Genomic DNA, 19,198 nt, shown 5'->3' with positions numbered 1-19,198 from the left:
CCAACTCTCACATCTGTACCTGACAACTGGAAAAATCATAGCTTTGACTATACAGACCTTTGTTGGCAAAGTGATGTCTCTGCTTTTTAATACAGTGTCTGGGTTTGTCATAGCTTTTCTCCCAAGGAACAAGCATCTTTTAATTTCATGGCTGCAGTCACCATGGAAACAGTACACTTTAAAAAAGTAGGCAGTCTGGGATCCAGTTCTCCTTCCCCTCATTCTCCTTCCTCCCCACTTCCTTAACTAAGTAACTGTGCATCCATTAACAAGTGAACCTACTTCTCCTATACCCCAGATTCCCCAGTTGTAAAATGGGAGAACAGTACTCTGCTTGAAAACTACTGGCTAGGTCATCTATTTCTTGAAGTTTAAGTTCTATAATTACTCAACCACTGTTCAAGTTCCTAAACACCTGTCTCAGTATTTGCCTGATTTCAGATCTTAAATAAATAACTGACATCCAAATGTTGTCCCAGAGTTTAGGATGGAGCCAGCCATCAAACAGAAGTCTCCAGTAGAATGAGCCAGTGCTGAGACTTTGAAAAACAAAGATCAGTCTGAAGAAGTTCAAAGGAAGGAAGAAAAAGGTATGTTCCTAGTTAAATGCACCCATGTTGAACTGAAGACTTAGAAAAGTTCTTTTTATTTTATTTTATGTTGGACTGACTTTTAAGAAAACAATCTTGGAAGTGTTTATTTTATAACTCTAACAGCGTCCAAGAAAATGTGGACAGCCAAACTCTGAAAAAGCACAGTCGTGAATAGAACTCATTTTCAGTAAGCAGAAAGAACTTTCCTGTCCCCACACCTCCATGGTCATAGTGAAACTGTCCCCCTGCAAGAGGAGGATGAAATACACTGTTAACTGGATAAGGCCTCCTGGGCTAAGGAGTCTTCCTCTGATGCCTCTTCTTGGGTCAGACCACTTGAAAGCACGCTCTCCATTGTAAGATGGGAGAGGAAGCCATACTCTTAATGCTTTGGCAGGTATTTCAGCCCAGATTATGATTTGGTGATTTGGGGAGTAAGATGTTGTTTTAGACCAGAGTGGACTACAGTTTGTGTTTTTCAGTAATGACAATGTGTATCAGGACAGTACTTCTCTTTACTTTGTGAGTTCTTTAGTATTTAAGCAGTTTCAACAAAACAGGTATTTTGTAGATCTGAGCTTCTACAAAACAAATTTGTTCAAGATAACTTTAGATGGTGTAATGGCCTGTGTGTGTGTGTGTGTGTGCATTGCTGATATCCAAAAAGCAGAGAATAGAACTGGAGATGAGTGAAATGATAACACCATTAGTTCTTAATATGTATATGCACGTTGTACTTTTGTTAACACTTTTAAATACTTTTTCGAAGTACTGAAATCCTATTGCTGTTAATCTGTGTTTAAATTATTGATGAAATCTACTTGTGGATATTAAAACATTTATCATATTAATAGTATAGATTGGGATTTTTTTTAAAAAGATTTTTACCCAGCTTGTGAAAAATGTGACAATGCATTCATGGAAAAGAATACCAGATTACTAAACTCTAAAGACAGGGTTCTAGTCTAAGTTCTGTTACTGCTGACTCATGTAACTATGAGCAAGTCCTTCAGTATCTCTGAATCTCAGTTCCCCTGTCAGCAAATTGGAATAATAATAATAATAATAATTTTTGCCTCTCCATAGACTGAAGCAGTGACCAAATGAGTTAATAAATTTATGGAATTTAAGTGCTATGAAAATGCAAGTTTATTTTTGCTTCAGATATTGCTTCCAATTCTAGCTCCAAAACCTAGAAAATACAGAGAACACAGTTAGGCAGGAAGGAATATGACAACATTTAATTTCATGGCAAGAAGAGCTTATTTCTCTGGTTTTCTGGCTAGACTACACACTGGCATATGGTTGTGATATCTGTCCTATAGATTAGAAGAGTTGCTTAGAGATATATAGAGAGTTTATAAGCAAATATATGATTTAACTGTAAAATATTAGACCAATTCTTCAAGTGCAGATGGCTAATAGAAGGGGTCTAATGTAATACATGGTCTTCCAAGTTGGTGCTAGCATTAAAGAACCCGCATGACGATGCAGGAGACATAAGAGACACGGGTTTGATCCCTGGATCAGGAAGATCCCCTAAAGGAGGGCATGGCAACCCATTCCAGTATTCTTGCCTAGACATTCTCATAGACAGAGGAGCCTGGCAGGTTACAGTCCATGGGGTCACAAAGAGTCAGACATGACTGAAGTGACTTAGCACACACGCAATGCGGTACCTAGAGGCTTTCAACCTGGTTGTGTACCAAAATATGTGGAGTTTTCTAAAACCACAGACTTGCATGTTTCTCCCCTAGAGATTATTGATCCAGAGGTCTGCAAGTCCTGGGCATTTGTAGAGTTGAGAACTAATGCCATGTCTATATTGACAGGTTAAAGTCATTGGCATGGGGTATGTGAGGCATCTGTTTCTGTTAGTTCTGTTTGGAGCTTGCCAATGATGTTAGTCACATTGCGTCACTTGTCATTAACACCCAGGCTCTCACTCTTATGTTCTCTTCATCTTGCAGGCCTTCCGGGTAATCTTTTTTTTTTTTTTTTTTTGGTCCATCTCCTGAGCTTTCAGGTTCTGCTGTAACCACACAACCTTCTGGACATTCCTTCAGACCCACCCACTTCTGATTGAAGTCATCACAAGTTTCATCCATCAGAAATGCTTCCTTTATCTCTCTTAAAACCAGTCTGAATCTCAGTCTCCCATGACACCTTTCCAGACTGAGGAGATGAGAAGTAAGGGTGCCTGCCTACACTACCCTACCTCCCTGGATTTTATGAATAGAGGGTAGCATGATGAAAGCAGTATTTTAGATAGACAAAGCTGGCAGTGGGGAACAGAATGGATGTGAAGGAGGAAAGTGTGGGGGCTAGGAGGTCACTAGAATTTTATTGCTTTGGTCCAGAGGGATGGTGGGAAAATGATGCCATTTCCTGTATGTATGTATGTGCATGCTCAGTCATGTCCGACTCTTGTGACCCCATGGACTGTAGCCCGCCAGGCTCCTCTATCCATGGTATTTCCCAGGCAAGAATACTGGAGTGGGTTGACATTTCCTCCTCCAGGGGATCTTCCGGACCCAGGGATTGAACCTACATCTCTTGCATCGGCAGATGCCATTTCCTAGCTGACTGAAATAGGGATGAGAGTGGGAGGGAAGAACAGGAGAGATGGCTGAGGAGAACCATCAGTTTCATCTTAAACATTCAGGGCATTTAGTGGTCGTAGTCCTTTTTGTTAAAAGTGACCCACAAATGCGTTTTCACTGACACACGGTACAGCAGCAATGGCCTGCATCAGCTGAGAGAGACTTTGAGATCTTAATGCTTATTCTCTCTGGGGTGTGTTATCGGGTGCCTCTCACACCACGTCTCTTCTCAGTCCCTTCCTCTGAGAATCATGACACCTGCTGGGTCTGCTGTGCTTGAGAATAGCGTGTCACATACACACTACCTTTCTGGCCTTCTTATGTGATAAGGTATTTGAATTAATCCAATCTGAGGAAGAAAGGACATCTTTAAAGGTAGCCCAGGGAGTAGATATCACGAGTGTGGCAGCTCATTGCCACCCCCCGAGTTATTCATTTTGCCCCTAGATTTTAAAGGCCTTGTCCTGCTCTGGGTTTGTTAATAAGTGACATCCAGGGAATTGCACTGGCATCGAGATGGGTCTATTCAGGCAGGGCTTCCCAGAGTGAAGCAGCATGCTGGCCTCAACAGAGAACTCTGTTTATCACTTTGGAGATGCAATAAAAATAACAAATGCCCAGAGTAAACCTAATTCACTATGCTACTTAGTATTTGAAATACATAAATATGTCAAGCAAAAGACCTCTAATAGACCCTTTTATCCTGGTAATAGTGTACATATAATTTTCCTCTCATTAGTACAAAAACTACCTAGGGAACTCTCGGCCCATCCTTCATCCGTTTAATCTGCATTAGCTTACTTTTACCTTGTGTTTAATCTGCTTTCCCTCAAGGTATTTTGAATAAATCAATAGGAATACATGATTGTTTAATGATTTTTAGAAGAGCTCCCTTCGACCACAGCTGCATGATTTAGAATGACTAATTCCACTTTTTACAATTGATTCTTCCCTGTGTGGACCATCCATTTCTGCCAGGCCTTTGTGAGAGAATTCTACAGCAGACTGCTGCCTACTCCCGGGGCTCCTGGCGGCCGGATGGTGTGCTAGCTGGCAGCACCCCCTCCCCTCATCACCATCTGATTAAGCAGCACATCAAGGCCTCCTCTCAGCCCCCCTGCTCAGCTGCTCCTTGGAGGTAATTTTCTGGGAGCACAGAAGTGTCCAATTTCAAAATCTCTTTCTTCCACTTCTCTTTTCACTGTTCATGCCTGGGAACTGATTGTTGTTATTCAGCTGCTAACTCGTGTCTGAGTCTTTGCTACCCCATGGACTGATGCACGCCAGGCTTCCCAGTCTTTCACTGTCTTCCAGAGTTTGCTCAAATTCATGTCTGTTCAGTCACTGATGCTATCTAAACATCTCATCCTCTGCCACCCTCTTCTCCTTTTGCCTTCAATCTTTCCCAGTGAGTCATCTCTTTACATCAGGTGGTCAAAGTACTGGAGGTTCAGCTTCAGCATCAGTCATTCCGATGAATATTCAGGGTTGATTTCCTTTAGGATTGACTGGTTTGATCTCCTTGCTGTCCAAGGGACTCTCGAGTTTTCTCCAACACCACAGTCCAAATGCATCAGTTCTTTTGGTACTCAACTTCTTTATGGTCCAGCTCTCACATCCATACATGATTACTGGAAAAGCCATAGCTTTGACTGGACTCCCCTTCAAATACACTCAGAATTTCTTGAATATAGAATGATGGGTACATAGATGGGTAGCAGCAGTTCACTTTGCTAGAAACTCATAATAACTGTCTAGGTTTATCTGGTGCGTGTGTGTGTATGTGTGTGTGTGTGTATGTGTGTGTGTGTGAGATCTTGGGATTCGTGTTCTATTTGGTTACTTTTGAGAATTCTGAATTGGGAGCGAGAGATACTGGTCTCATCCTGGGTCAGTTGCTTGATTGCTCTGAGTAAGGAGCTTTATAGATGGGCTTAGAGAAGCATAGAAAAATGGCCAGCAAGTAAGGATGAAGCAGAGAGGGGCAGACACAGGAGACTGTGATATCTTCAGAAAGGCAAGAGCTGAAAGAGTAACTGCTGACTTCCTGCCAGCTTTTAAGTCCTGGTTCTGCTCCCCTGAGACCTGGGGTTCTCTGACTCTCTGTTTTCTTAAATAAATAAATCTCCCTTTTTATCTTAAGCACTTTTGACATTTCTTTTACAAGTCGAGGAATTTTAACTGCAAGAGAATAATGTTTATTCGACTCTGATGATATGAGACTTAATAAAAATGATCACATTAGCTTAGATTCTTATTCCTACTAGAGACAGAAGGATAATATTAGAAACTTAAAGTTCACAGAAAAATAGATAAATATCTTTATTCACAGTTTCCTGAAGCAGTGCCCACTATTAGAGAATGAAAATAAAATAGTTGATTCTCTAATTCTTGTTGTACAATGAGATGTAATGTGTATTATAATTATTAGAAAAATGTGATGTGTATTTTATTAGATAACACTACATTTTGCATGGCATCCAGCCCCATCACTTCGTGGCAAATAGATTGGGAAACAATGGAAACAGTGACAGACTTTATTTTCTTGGGCTCCAAAATCACTGCAGATGGTGACTGCAGCCATGAAATTAAAAGACACTTGCTCCTTGGAAGAAAACCTATGACCAACCTAGACAGAGTATTAAAAAGCAGAGACATCACTTTGCAGACAAAGGTTCGTATAGTCAAAACTATGGTTTTTACAGTAGTCATGTATAGATGTGAGAGCTGGACAAGAAAAAAGGCTGAGCACCAAAGAATTGATGCTTTTGAACTGTGGTGCTGGAGAAGACTCTTGAGAGTCCCTTGGACAGCAAGGAGATCAAACCAGTCAATCCTAATGGAAATCAACCCTGAATATTCATTGGAAGAACTGTTGCTGAAGCTGAGCCTCCAATACTTCTGCCACCTGATGCGAAGAGCAAACTCATTTGAAAGGACCCTGATGCTGGGAAAGATTGAAAGTGATAGGATAAGGGGACAACAGAGGGTGAGATGGTTGGATGGCATCACTGACTCAATGGACATGAGTTTGAGCAAACTCTGGGAGATGGTGAAGGACAGGGAAACCTGGCATGCTGCACACCATAGGGTTGCAAAGAGTTGGACATGACTGAGCAACTGAACAGCAACAACATTTTCCATGGATTTAAGTGTTGAACATCAATTTCTTTTGCCTTCTATTTTGATATCTCCCTAAGCCCATTTTCTCATTTGCTGTATAACATGGAGATAACAGTTTCTTCTTCTGAGGGTTGTTGGGAGAATTAAACAGATAACATATGTCAAGTGCCTGGCTCACTGCTGCTGCTAAGTCACTTCAGTCGTGTCCGACTCTGTGTGACCCCATAGACGGCAGCCCACCAGGCTCCGCCATCTCTGGGATTCTCCAGGCAAGAACAATGGAGTGGGTTGCCATTTCCTTCTCCAGTGTATGAAAGTGAAAAGTGAAAGTGAAGTCGCTCAGTCGTGTCCAACTCTTTGCGACCCCATGGACTGCAGCCTACCAGGCTCCTCCATCCATGGGATTTTCCAGGCAAGAGTACTGGAGTGGGGTGCCATTGCCTTCACAGCTGATGTTTATTTTAGCACAGGGGCACGTATGGAGTGTCTCTGATATATCCCAGTAATAATAGCTAAAACTTAAGGAGTGCTCCCTCCATCCTAGGCGGGACTCTAAACTCTTTTGCATATTAGCTTATGTACTAAAATTCTCACACCAACCCCATGAGGTATATAGTACAACTTCTGTGTCCTGCCCAGTGCCGTCTGCATTCACCTTCCCACTGGAAACAACCTTGCTACTTGCAGACGCTAGCTCCTGCAGCTCTCTGTCTGACTGTGGGTGCTGCTGGTCCTGCAGGTGGGACAGGAGGAATGGGAAGATTTGAAAGTCACACCTGGGCAGCCTGGCTCTGGAAGCCACATGCCCACACACCATACTTTTCTAAGACTAAGCAGGACCTAGGGAGGTCAAAACCAAACCAGAAACATCTGCTTTCCTTCTTGGCTGATGGGATCTGAGAAGATGGAATTGTGTATCACAGTATTTCAGAGCTTTGTTCTTCACTTTTTTGTAGGATAAAAATTGTGCTCAGAGATGTGGAAAGACTTGAGTAAGTTTACAGTGTTTAATGCAGGTGAGAAATGAAATTGGATAGAACTCATTCTGCACATTTTTGAGGAAGTTTTACATTTTGCATCACATAATAAAATTATTGGTTAAGGTTCTATAAAACAGCAAGAATTTGGGCATAGGAGTCAACCAGGCTTCAGGCTATACCTGCTATGCCAGTGTGTAAGGCTGGTAATGGAGAAGGACTTGACAAATCAGCTGGACAGGATTCTTTACAATAGCTCCAGTGATGTTCAGACCTCAGCTACCTCAAGCTATAGCCAGTATGGGATACAGATGTACTTTTACAAAATATGAGCATGGATTTCATTTAAGATTGTTTAAAAAATCTTTTGGGAAGAACAAGTGACAGGAGTGAATGTCCATGGGAAAAAAAGCAAAGAAGTCAGTTAATATTTTTTAAACCACCCACTCTGCGTGGCCAGACATGATCTACTAATCTAAGGGGACTGGCCCCCTAATGAACATGTGTAACCCCTGGTGTCCAAAGCTATAGTGCTCCTTTCCCTCACTCCACCTAATTTCATTCTTCGTCTCCCACACACTCTTATTAGTTTGTAAATAACCGTAGTGATCTGCATGCCTTGTGTTCATGCTTTCCTTAGTAGTTCATGCTGTCTGCCTTAACTCACTATTGATGCCATAAGTACCTAGTTAACCATTTTCCAAGCATTTTAAAATTTCATTCTTTCAACAGCTTTAGGATATAAGTACTATTATTAACTCCATTTTAGAGATGAGGGAGATGAAGAAGCCAAGGGGTAGGAGCCCCATAGAATGTAAGTGAACTGCGGTTGAAACCCAGCTAAACTAGACAACATCATGTATAACCTCTCACCTTGGACATATTTGTCTATTTGAGTTGATTGCTGAGCATAAATGTTTCTTTGTTTCATAATCATGAGAATGAAAATATATACCAGACTCTTTCTTGTTTTTTATTTTTTATTTATTTATTTATTTTTTAAAAATTCTATCCCGTCGCGACCCGACCGCGCCGAGCTCCCCACAGCTGCCGCGGCACCTTCACAGCCGCGGCCCCCGCAGCCCCTCCGCACCGGTGCCCCCCGCCCCGGACGCCGACCCCACTGCGCCTCCGGGAGAGGCCTGGAAGCGCCGAGGGGAAAGTCCGAGAGTGCAGGGCCCCGAGCACCACGTCAGGAACCTGGGGAGAGGCGAGCAGCGCCTGCTCTCCGCCTCCCTCTAATGGCGTCTCCTCTTGTTTTTTAAAGATTTAATTTTTTAGAACAATTTTAGTTTTACAACAAAATTGAGAGGAAGGTATAGAGATTTCCTATGTACTTGCTGACCCAATGCAAACATAGCATTTTCAACATTCTCCCATAGAATGGTATGTTTGTTACAACTGATGAACCTACACTGACACGTCATTGCTACTGCTAAGTCACGTCAGTCGTGTCCGACTCTGTGCGACCCCATAGACGGCAGCCCACCAGGCTTTCCCGTCCCTGGGACTCTCCAGGCAAGAACACCGGAGTGGGTTGCCATTTCCTTCTCCAATGCATGAAAGTGAACAGTGAAAGTGAAGTCGCTCAGTCGTGTCCGACCCTCAGCGACCCCATGGACTGCAGCCTTCCAGGCTCCTCCATCCATGGGATTTTCCAGGCAAAAGTACTGGAGTGGGGTGCCATTGCCTATCCATGGTTTACCTTTAGGGTCCAGTTGTGATTTGATCATGCTATGAGGCTGCACAAATATATAATGACATATATTCATCATTCATACAGTTATATGTATTATATATATGTATATTATAGTTATATGAGACATACATTATAGTATCATACAGAGTATTTTCACTATACTAAAAATCCTCTGTACTCCACCTATTCATTCCTCTTCCTGACCCTGTCTCCTGGAAAAGTTAAAGTAAAAGTTGCTCCGTCATGTCCGACTCTTTGCGACCCCATGGCCTGTATAGTCCATGGAATTCTCTAGGCCAGAATAGTGGAGTGGGTATCCTTTCCCTTCTCCAGGGGATCTTCCCAACCCAGGTCTCAGGCAGATTCTTTACCAGCTGAGCCACAAGGGAAGCCCAAGAATACTGGAGTGGGTAGCCCATCCCTTCTTCAGTGGATCTTCCTGACCCAGGAATCGAACCGGGGTCTCCTGCATTGCAGGTGGATTCTTTATCAACTGAGCTATAAGGGAAGTCCTGGCCCCTGGAAAACACTCATCTTTTTACTATCTTCATAGTTTTGCTTTCTCCAGAATGTCATATAGTTGTAAACATATAGTGTGTAAACTTCACATTGGCTTCTTCTACTTAGTAATATGCACTTAAAGTTCCTTCATGTATTTTCATGGCTTGATAGATCATTTCCTTTATGGTGCTGAATGATATTCCATTGTCAAAATGAGGTATCCCTGGTGGCTCAGACGGTAAAGTGTCTGCGATGAACCACAGCTTATTTACCATTCAACTTCTGAAGGTCATCTTGGTTGCTTCCAGATTTTGGCAATTGTGAATAAAGCTTCTATAAGCATCAGTGTGCAGGTTTTTGTCTGGAAGTAAGTTCTATATACATTTTTACACACAGTGCTTAATCTGCCATGATTTTGTGAAGTACTTCCTTCACATTTTGTAGATAAAAAAATTCGAGCCCAGATTGGAAAAGGAAATAGCAAACCACTCCAATAATCTTGCCTGGAAAATTCCAAGGACAGACGAGCCCGGAGGGCTACAGTACATGCGGTTGCTAAGAGTCGGACACAACTGAAGGTGCACACACACACACACACACACACACACACACACATAACAGATGCATACTCACTCCAGAGCCACCTGGCTGGTAGGAGCAATGCTGGATTATAAACCCAGGCTTGCCTGACTCCAGAGGCAATATTTTAACCCTCTCCAGTACTGTCTCTCTCAAATAAGGGGTGACTCCGGATCTCTCTGTATTTGTTGTTGTTGTTCAGTCGTTAAGTCATGTCCAAATCTTTGTGACACCATGAACTACAGCATGCCAAGCTCTGCGTCCTTCACTATCTCCCAGAGTTTGCTCAGATTCATGTCCATTGAGTTGGTGATGCCATCCAAGCATCTCATCCTCTGTCATCCTATTCTTATCCTTTGTCACCCTATTCTCCTACTGCTCTCAATCTTTTCCAGCTTCAGGGTCTTTTCCAGTGAGTCAGCTGTTTGCATCAGGTAGTCAAAGTATTGGAGGTTCAGCTTCAGCATCAGTCCTTCCAATGAATATTCAGGGTTGATTACCTTCAGGATTGACTTGTTTGATCTCCTTGATGTCAAGGGATTGTCAAGAGTCTTCTCCAACACCACAGTTCAAAAGCATCAGTTCTTAGGCACTCAGCCTTCTTTATGGTCCAACATACATGACTACTGTAAAAACCATACCTTTGACTATGCAGAGCTTTATTGGCAAAGTGATGTCTCTGCTTTCTAATATGCTGCCTAGATTTGTCATAGCTTTCCTTCTATGGAGCAAGGAGTCTTGCATAGATTACTGATTAAATAAAGTTATACAACACTTCACTTAAGTTTAGTGGAGGAACACTTTGGATATGCTAAGTGAGGGAGCAGGGCAGTGCATGCTCATGCTTTTCTAACCATAGGTAGTGGAATTAGAAGGTACAGAATATAAGGAAGGAGACTTGGAGGGAGCTTGCTCAGCTGGAAGGAGGAGAGTGAATGGGGAGCCATGTAGGTGAATCAGGTTAGGAGAACCTACACTGACAAGAGGGGAGACCCTAGTTGAATCTTTGTTGGTGTTTCTTAGTCTGGAGGGTACTTCTCTTCCATGTGGGTTTCAGAGAGGGCTTGGCTGATTCGAAAAACAGTTCATTCAGTAAAGAATTGGGAAAAGCCTGTGTTATTTGTAGCCCAGAGACAGTCTTTTAAAAATTCTCAGCGTCGCTTCAGCCCTGAACTTCAGTGAAGAACATACTGGGCTTGGGATCAATTAGAACTTAAAGTCACTGAGATAGAACAGTGTTTGGATAGAACAGTTTTCTTTTGAGGATGAAAGAATTGAAATTCAGTTGCCCCCTTGCCCTGCCTTCTCGGCGACTGCATCATTCTGAATTAGGAAATTCTTTGCTGCTGTTTGACTTTCTGGCTGGAGGCAGCCTTAGTTGAAAGTCAGTTGACCAACCTGAGTCACTATCATATCCTGCCATAAAATCAGTGTATTCATAGTGACTTCATGAGTCAGTTTTTTTAAAGGAAGTTTGGAGCCGAAGTGCCATTATTCTATTAGAATGGTAAAGAGCATTTTTTTTTTTTTAAACAAAATAGAGCTCTTTACACTCACCAGGTCCAGAAATAGAGTCCAAATGACTCAAGGCAGACAAATATTATTTCGTAGTATCTTTAAAATACAGGAGCCACACCATTAAACCTCCTGGCTGTCTACTTTGTAGTAAGAAATCTTGCCAGCTGCTCTCTCCAGCTAGCTCACTAAGGCCGTTCTTCAGGTTGAGCAAGACCTCAGGGTCCGTAGAAGCTGACATTTATATGTGTTATGGGGCATTATTTTTAGCAGTCATTTCATTGTAATAATGGACTGGGTATCTATCAGATTGACAAGCATCAGGACACTCAATAAGGAGTAAAAAGTTGGAAATGATCATTTGGCTATTTCAGGGCTCTGAAATGATGTGATTAATTCATACCCTAAAATTCTACCTTGGGAAAAAATTTATGGTCTGAATAAATCCAACCGTAAATCACCTGATTTATGTCCAATGCGTGGGTAGAGTATGATTTCCTTTTTTTCTTTTTGGGTGGGAATGAGCATGTGGTTCAGTGAAAGAAGAGTTTGATTTTATATTTTGAACTCTAGATTTGCAAATAAAGAACATTTCCTTGGATTTGAAGTGAATATGTGTAATAAGCACATGGCATTGTTCACAGACTATAAAAACGTTCTTTTGCGTGGAAGCATGCAAGGGTGGGCATATATGTATACACATTTCTACATGAGATTGTTAATGGACTGTTTTAAACCCTTACATCAACTGTTTTTTAAACAAGCTTCTTTGGGGCATCGTTTAAAATGTTTGCATTTTGGTAACTGATCAAAGTCTTGAAGGTTTTGTGTAAATCAATAGAGCTGGCTTGACCAGTGCAGGATCTGAGGCCAAGGGAGGTTTTGTTTGAAGAATGGCACTGTTGCGGGGCTTGCCAGCCAGACTGTGAAGAATGCACTTCTGTTTTTTGCCTCCCTACTGTACCTTCTTTTATCCTCTGCCTGTCCTCTAAGGACATGTGGAATTCTTCCCAGCTCCATTCTGTTTAACCTTGCTTCTGATCTTTCTATTCAGTCCTTTAAGACTCTCACACACATAAACATCTTTCTCTGACAACATGCCCATGTATACTAATTCCAAGGCCCAGCCTGGTGTGCATGCAGTTAGTTTGGCTCATGTATCCTGAAGGGGGCTGCCTTGGATTGGACACATAAGGCCCTTGAAGTAGTGCCAAGCAAAAGCACTGGCAGCGAAACAAAACCTAAAAAGCTGAGTTGGCTACCTGTGCTGTGAAATGTAGATGTGTCAAGTCGCTCCTCCACTCTCAGCCTCACTCAGTCTGACACTTTCCAGAATGGAGAATTGTTAATATTTATTTCTCACTTTATTTGGGATGAAACTTCTGGGGTTTAGTTGGTTTTGGCCATAATGTCCTAATTTTACTTGATGTGTGGAGAGAATAAATACGGAAGACTCCCTTATCACCAATTTTATGAGCAAACTGTGAGCAAACAATTTAAAATTAACAAAAAGACACCTTGATGGCACAGTCATTACCATACTTCTCTAAAAGTGATGTTCAACACTTGAATGGTTTGTACTTATTAAGAAAATAGTTTCTTATTAAAAAATAATTTATATTTGGCTGTGCTGGGTCTTCACTGCTTTGCTCAAGCTTTCTTTAGTGGCAGTGCATGGGCCTCTCATTGTGGGCTTCTCTTGCTGCATAGCAAAGCTCTAGGGTGCAAGGGCTTCAGTGGTTTCAGTATCCTGGCTCAGTAGTTGTGGCTCAGGGGTTTAGTTGCCCTTTGGCATGTGGGATCTTCCTGGACCAGGATTTGAACCCATGCCATCTGCATTAGCAGGTGGATTCTTACCCACCATACCACCAGGGAAGTCCAAGAAGTATTTTCTTGATAGTGTTTAATAAATTAAAAGTGATAATAAAAAGTTGGTTGGAAACAAAATTCTCTGATGCAATTTTATGGTTGCTTTTTAATCATTAAGGAGACAATTCATTTGGTTGCAAATTATAGCCTCCTTGATGGGAAAAATGGTGGCAAAAAATTAACAGTTCTCATGAAGCAAGCTATTGCTTTCTCTCTACACGTAGATATCAGGGACCTTCTGGTTTACCAGAAGAATAAAGCACCTCTTTGATTGTCTCAATTTTAAGATGTTAGAATATGAAAAAATATACACATCTTAAAACTCTTGAAATCTGGTTAGTTGTTTCAGTCCTGGGGTAGAATCTTTGAAGACTTGAAGGGCCTTGACGAATCTTGTTTTTCTCATAATGAAGGATCTCTGCCATCCATCTGGGAGGCCCTGGTAGTTGTGTCAAGGGAGGAAGCAGTATTTTCCAGGGGTTTTTCACACTGTTGATGCTCTCAGTAGTGCTGTATGGTGGGAACCTTCTATTTCGGGTGATATTGGTCCGGAAAAGTGGGAACAACAATATGTACTTTGTGTTGCTGTAGAAATTAAATCAGATAAATCTAAAAGGCTTGGTGCATGTTATTTAGTCCCCAGGTTATGGTGCAGTCTTTGCAAGCCCATGAACTGTAACACACCAGACTCCTCTGTCCATGGGATTTCCCAGGCAATACTGGAGTGGGTTGCCATTTCCTTCTCTAAGGGATCCTCCTGACCCAGGGGTCAAACCCTCACCTCCTGCATTGGTAGGTGGATTCTTTATTACTGAGCCACCTGGAAAGCCGAAAAAGATCAATGGGAGTTAATACAGATTAAGTGATAAGCTTATCAGCTGGTGCACAGTAGGAGCTTGATAAGTATTAACACCTATCTCTTCTGATCTGAAAGTAAAGAATAGATTGAGAGATTTCACATTCCCTAATTATTTATTTATATAACCATCAACTATCTTTACACTTTGCCTCAAACTGCGTGCCACATGTTTTTTCCTTTCCAGTGTCTAGAATATTTCTTGCCATATAATAGGTACTTGTTAATTAATTGTTGAATTGAAGACTGGGCAGTGGAAAATAATGTAAGATATGTGTATTGGGGTTAAATTGTGAAAGATTGGACTGAAAGTCATGAAAATATGCTTTTTAGTTTCCTGTTGTTGTTCTTTGGTAGCTAAGTCGTGTCCAACTCTTTGTGACCCCATGGACTGTAACCCCCCCAGGCTCCTCTGTCCATGGGGTTCTACAGGTAAGAATACTGAAGTGGGTTGCCATTTCCCTTTCCAGAGGATCTTCCTGGATCAGAGATCAAACAGAATCTCCTGCATTGGCAGTTGGATTCTTTATCACTGAGCCACCAGGGAAGCCATCTTAAGTTTCCTACTTAGTAAATAGGACTTCCCTGGTGGCTCAGATGGTAAAAAATCTGCCTGCAATGCAGGAGATTGGGTTCAATCCCTGGGTCTGGAAGATCTCCTGGAGAAGGGAATGACTACCCACTCTAGTATTCTTGCCTGGAGAATTCCATGGACAGAGGAGCCTAAATATTCACCTTCTTTCCCCAAGGCTTGGTTCTCAGAGTCACCCATCTGTCCCTGGGATTTTCCAGGGAAGAATACTGGAGTGGGTTGCCATTTCCTTCTCCAGGGGATCTTCCTGAACCAGGAATCAAACCCAGGTCTCCTGCATTGCAGGCAGATTCTTTACCGACTGAGCTATGAGAGAAACCTTGGGGTTGTATTAAACTCTACCCTTTTCTTGAACCAAACTTTGTCATCTATGCCTTCAAATTTATGGTTTCCACACTTTCTCCTTTCGGAGAAGGCAATGGCAACCCACTCCAGTACTCTTGCCTGAAGAATCCCATGGATAGAGGAGCCTGGTAGGTTACAGTCCATGGGGTTGCTAAGAGTTGGACATGACTGAATGACTTTACTTTCACTTTTCACTTTTCACTTTCATGCATTGGAGAAGGAAATGGCAACCCACTCCAGTATTCTTGCCTGGAGAATCCGAGGGACAGAGGAGCCTGTTGGGCTGCCGTCTACGGGGTCGTACAGAGTTGGACATGACTGACGTGACTTATTTCTATTTTATTCCCACCTGTCAAGGACCTCAACACACTAATTACTTCAATAGCATTCTAACTTCAATCTTAGCCTTCAGATTTTTTTTCTCTCTCTCCAACCTTTCCACGTGAGATGCAAGGCTAATCTTTTTAGAGCATTCAATTGATTATTTGAGACCAGACTCAAATTTAAGACCCTGTTCTTATGACCACGTTTCCCTCTTACTTAGAAAAACAAGTCCAGTTCCTTAATCTGGTGATCAGAATCTTCCACTGTGTAGAGTCCACCCACTGTACTTTGTCTTACTTCTTTTCACATACACCATTAATGTTCTATCCAGGAAAACGTCTATACCTGTTTTTTTTTTTTTTTCCTCCGTCTTCCTGAATTTAAGTACTTCTTCCTGCCATTTGATTTTGACCATGCTTTCCTCTTACTCTGAAATCTTCTCTTGTTTCTCTCTGCAATTTTCTACATCTTATTCATATGCCAGGTCCACAAAGTCTTCCACAGTAATCTCAGCACATGTTGATTTTTCCCTATTGAAAACCTCTGGAGTTATTTTTAATTGCTTTACATATGTGAGGTTTTTTTTTCTTTTACTTTGCCAAGTTGTAAGGCCCTTGAGTCCACACACCTGAACTTATATATCTTGTGTTCCTCTTAACACAGATCTAGAACCTCATCATAGGAGTTGAAAATGGTTTTCTTATTGATGAGTTAGAGGGCCTGTTTAAATGTCTGAGCCAGAAACTCTCCCCAAAGAGAAAAGTGATTCTTGAGGAATAGAGCACGGTCTGGGGTGAAGGGGAGCAATGGAATGGAATGGAATGAAGAGAGAACTTGTATTAGGAATAAACCATTTTATCAATAAGTAAACTTGTGGATCATTGTGGAAATTGTTGCTGAAAGCTACCTGAAATTTATTTCCAAAATGTGTGGATGTTCAAGGATATAGCACAGAAATATTATTAAAATCTCTTCCATGTCTCAAGGTATAAATCATGTAATTCTGTGAATCCCTAGTTGATTTATACTTTTTGTGAAACTTTTCAAAGCTGTTACATGAAACATTGTATTCTGTGAGAAAGCAATAGAATTTTGTTTGTTTTAAATGTTCCAGAGTCAATATAGTTGGGAAATGTGATTAAGAGTTTTTTTTTTTTTTTTAACTCCAGAGATTCTCACAGTCTTTCATATGCTATTGTACATTGTGAAACCCTAAATTCACGACAACAAAACTCCCCCTTTTTTGAGAGGAATACATATTACATCACAAGGAACACTGATGTTCCATAGAACATAGTCTAGGAAACATAGCTGTAAAGGTCAAAGACTATTCAATTGTTTGATTAATGTTAGTCATTTTTATAATTTAATCTAAGAAAATTGAGCTTGTCTTAATTAGGATATCATTCTTTCAAGTCTCCCAAATGTTAAGGCAATGAGATGAGTCAATTTGCTCAAAGGTAAATCTACAACAAGCTCTTAAAATGTGCAAGCTGAACTCTTTTCTGCAATTGTGCTATCATGTTGGCAGCTCCAATTTATCAAGCTTACAACGTTGCCAATTTTGTTGTTCAAATCCCTATCCTAGAGCAATTGGATTTGCAAACCAGGAACTGGTAAATGGATGTTGGATAAAGCTCACAATGGAGACATAAATGCTTTGTTGGCACCATGACTTGGCATGGAACCACATCAAAGCTTATTTGCTCATATTTTCCCTAAATTGGAGGCATTTAAGCCTATTAAAAGTTCTAGATTTTCCAAGTAAATGTTCTATGAGTTCATTATAAAATTATACTATAATAACCTTCTGGAAAGCTCAAGTTTTTCCAATTCAACATTCCAGTTTTTTTTTTTTTTTTTATTTTCTGTACTTCATTGCTCTCTCAGGTACTCAGCAGTACACCATTATGACCACTAGCCTCATCTCTATGACCATTAACACCACTTAATGACCTTATTGTGGACCAGACACTGTACTAAAAATATTACCTATATTATCTTGCTTAATCCTCGCAACAGTTCTTTGAAATGGGATTTTACATGTGAGGACATTGAATTTGTGAGAGTTAGGATCAAATTTCAACTCAGTTCTGTCAGATTCCAAAGCATATACTGTATTCCATGAGTTTCAGCATAGTTTCTAGTGGGCTCCTATGCACATACATGCATAAGAAATCAGATACGGTCTTTTGTTCCTTTGGGTATTTCTTGGCCAAGATGGGATTCCCTCATAGCCCATTTGGTAAAGAGTCCGCCTGCAATTCAGGAGACCCTGGTTCAATCCCTGGGTCAGGAAGATCTCCTGGAGAAGGGATGGGCTACCTACTCCAGTATTCTTGGGCTTCCCTTGTGGCTCAGCTGGTAAAGAATCTGCCTGCAATGTGGAAGACCTGGGTTTGATCCCTGTGTTGGGAAGATTCCCTGGAGAAGGGAACATCTACCCACTTTAGTATTCTGGCCTGGAGAATTCCATGGACTGTATAGTCTATGGGGTCACAAACAGTCGGAGACGACTGAGCGACTTTCACTTTCACTGGCCAAGGTGACACATTCCTTTCATCTTGTGGTGCTTAGCTAGGTTTTCTCACCAAGCTTAGAAAGCAGGGATAGCAAATATAGGCAGTTCTCAATTCATAAGTTTCTGATATGAACAAGCTGCAGTTACTATGGTGCTTCCACAGTGGCTCAGTGGTAAGGAATTTGCCTGCAAGTTCCCGAGACACGAGTTTGATTCCTGGGTCAGGAAGATCCCCTGGTGAAGGACATGGAAACCCACTCTAGTATTCTTGCCCGGAGAATCCAGAGAATCCCATGAACAGAAGAGTCTGGTGGGCTACAGTCAGACACGACAGAGAGACTAATACTTTGACTTTTCACTTTTTTCACATTTGTTATAGACCTAGAGACCATGTCGCTCTTTATTATGGAAATAGCTCTTCAAAACAGACTTATCTTGCCAGTTGTCCTAGACTCAGTTTATGCATCATTCCATATCTGCTTTGTCATCTTCTCTGAGCCCTTGGCCATTTTTAGCGCTTGTCAGCCGGACTCTGTTGATAGCTCACACTCTTCCTCTGACTGTAAAACTCTGGTGGCCACAGCTTTATTTCCTCACTCTGGAATTGTTTTAGCCTCCCCTATGGATGAACTCTGGTTTCCAGACAGTTTTCATTGAGCCCATGGAGAAATGCAGTGGCTAAGGTACTTATATGGAGAAGGCAATGGCAACCTATTCCAGTACTCTTGCCTGGAAAATCCCATGGATGGAGGAGCCTGGTTGGCTGCAGTCCATGGGGTCGCTAGGATTTGGACACGACTGAGCGACTTCACTTTCACTTTTCACTTTCATGCATTGGAGAAGGAAATGGCAACCCACTCCAGTGTTCTTGCCTGGAGAATCCCAGGGATGGGGGAGCCTGGTAGGTTGCCGTCTATGGGTTACACAGAGTCAGACATGACTGAAGCGACTTAGCAGCAACAGGGTACTATATGCTCAAATGCTCAATTGTGTCTAATTCCTTGCGACCCCATGGACTCTAGCCCACCAGGCTCCTCTGGTTGTCCATGGTATTTTCTAGGCAAGAATACTGGAGAGGGTTGCCATTTCCTTCTCCAAGGG

This window comes from Bos mutus, chromosome 6 (genome assembly GCF_027580195.1).
Source record: "Bos mutus isolate GX-2022 chromosome 6, NWIPB_WYAK_1.1, whole genome shotgun sequence".
NCBI classification, from domain to species: Eukaryota; Metazoa; Chordata; class Mammalia; order Artiodactyla; family Bovidae; genus Bos; species Bos mutus.
This window is presented reverse-complemented; position numbering follows the sequence as displayed.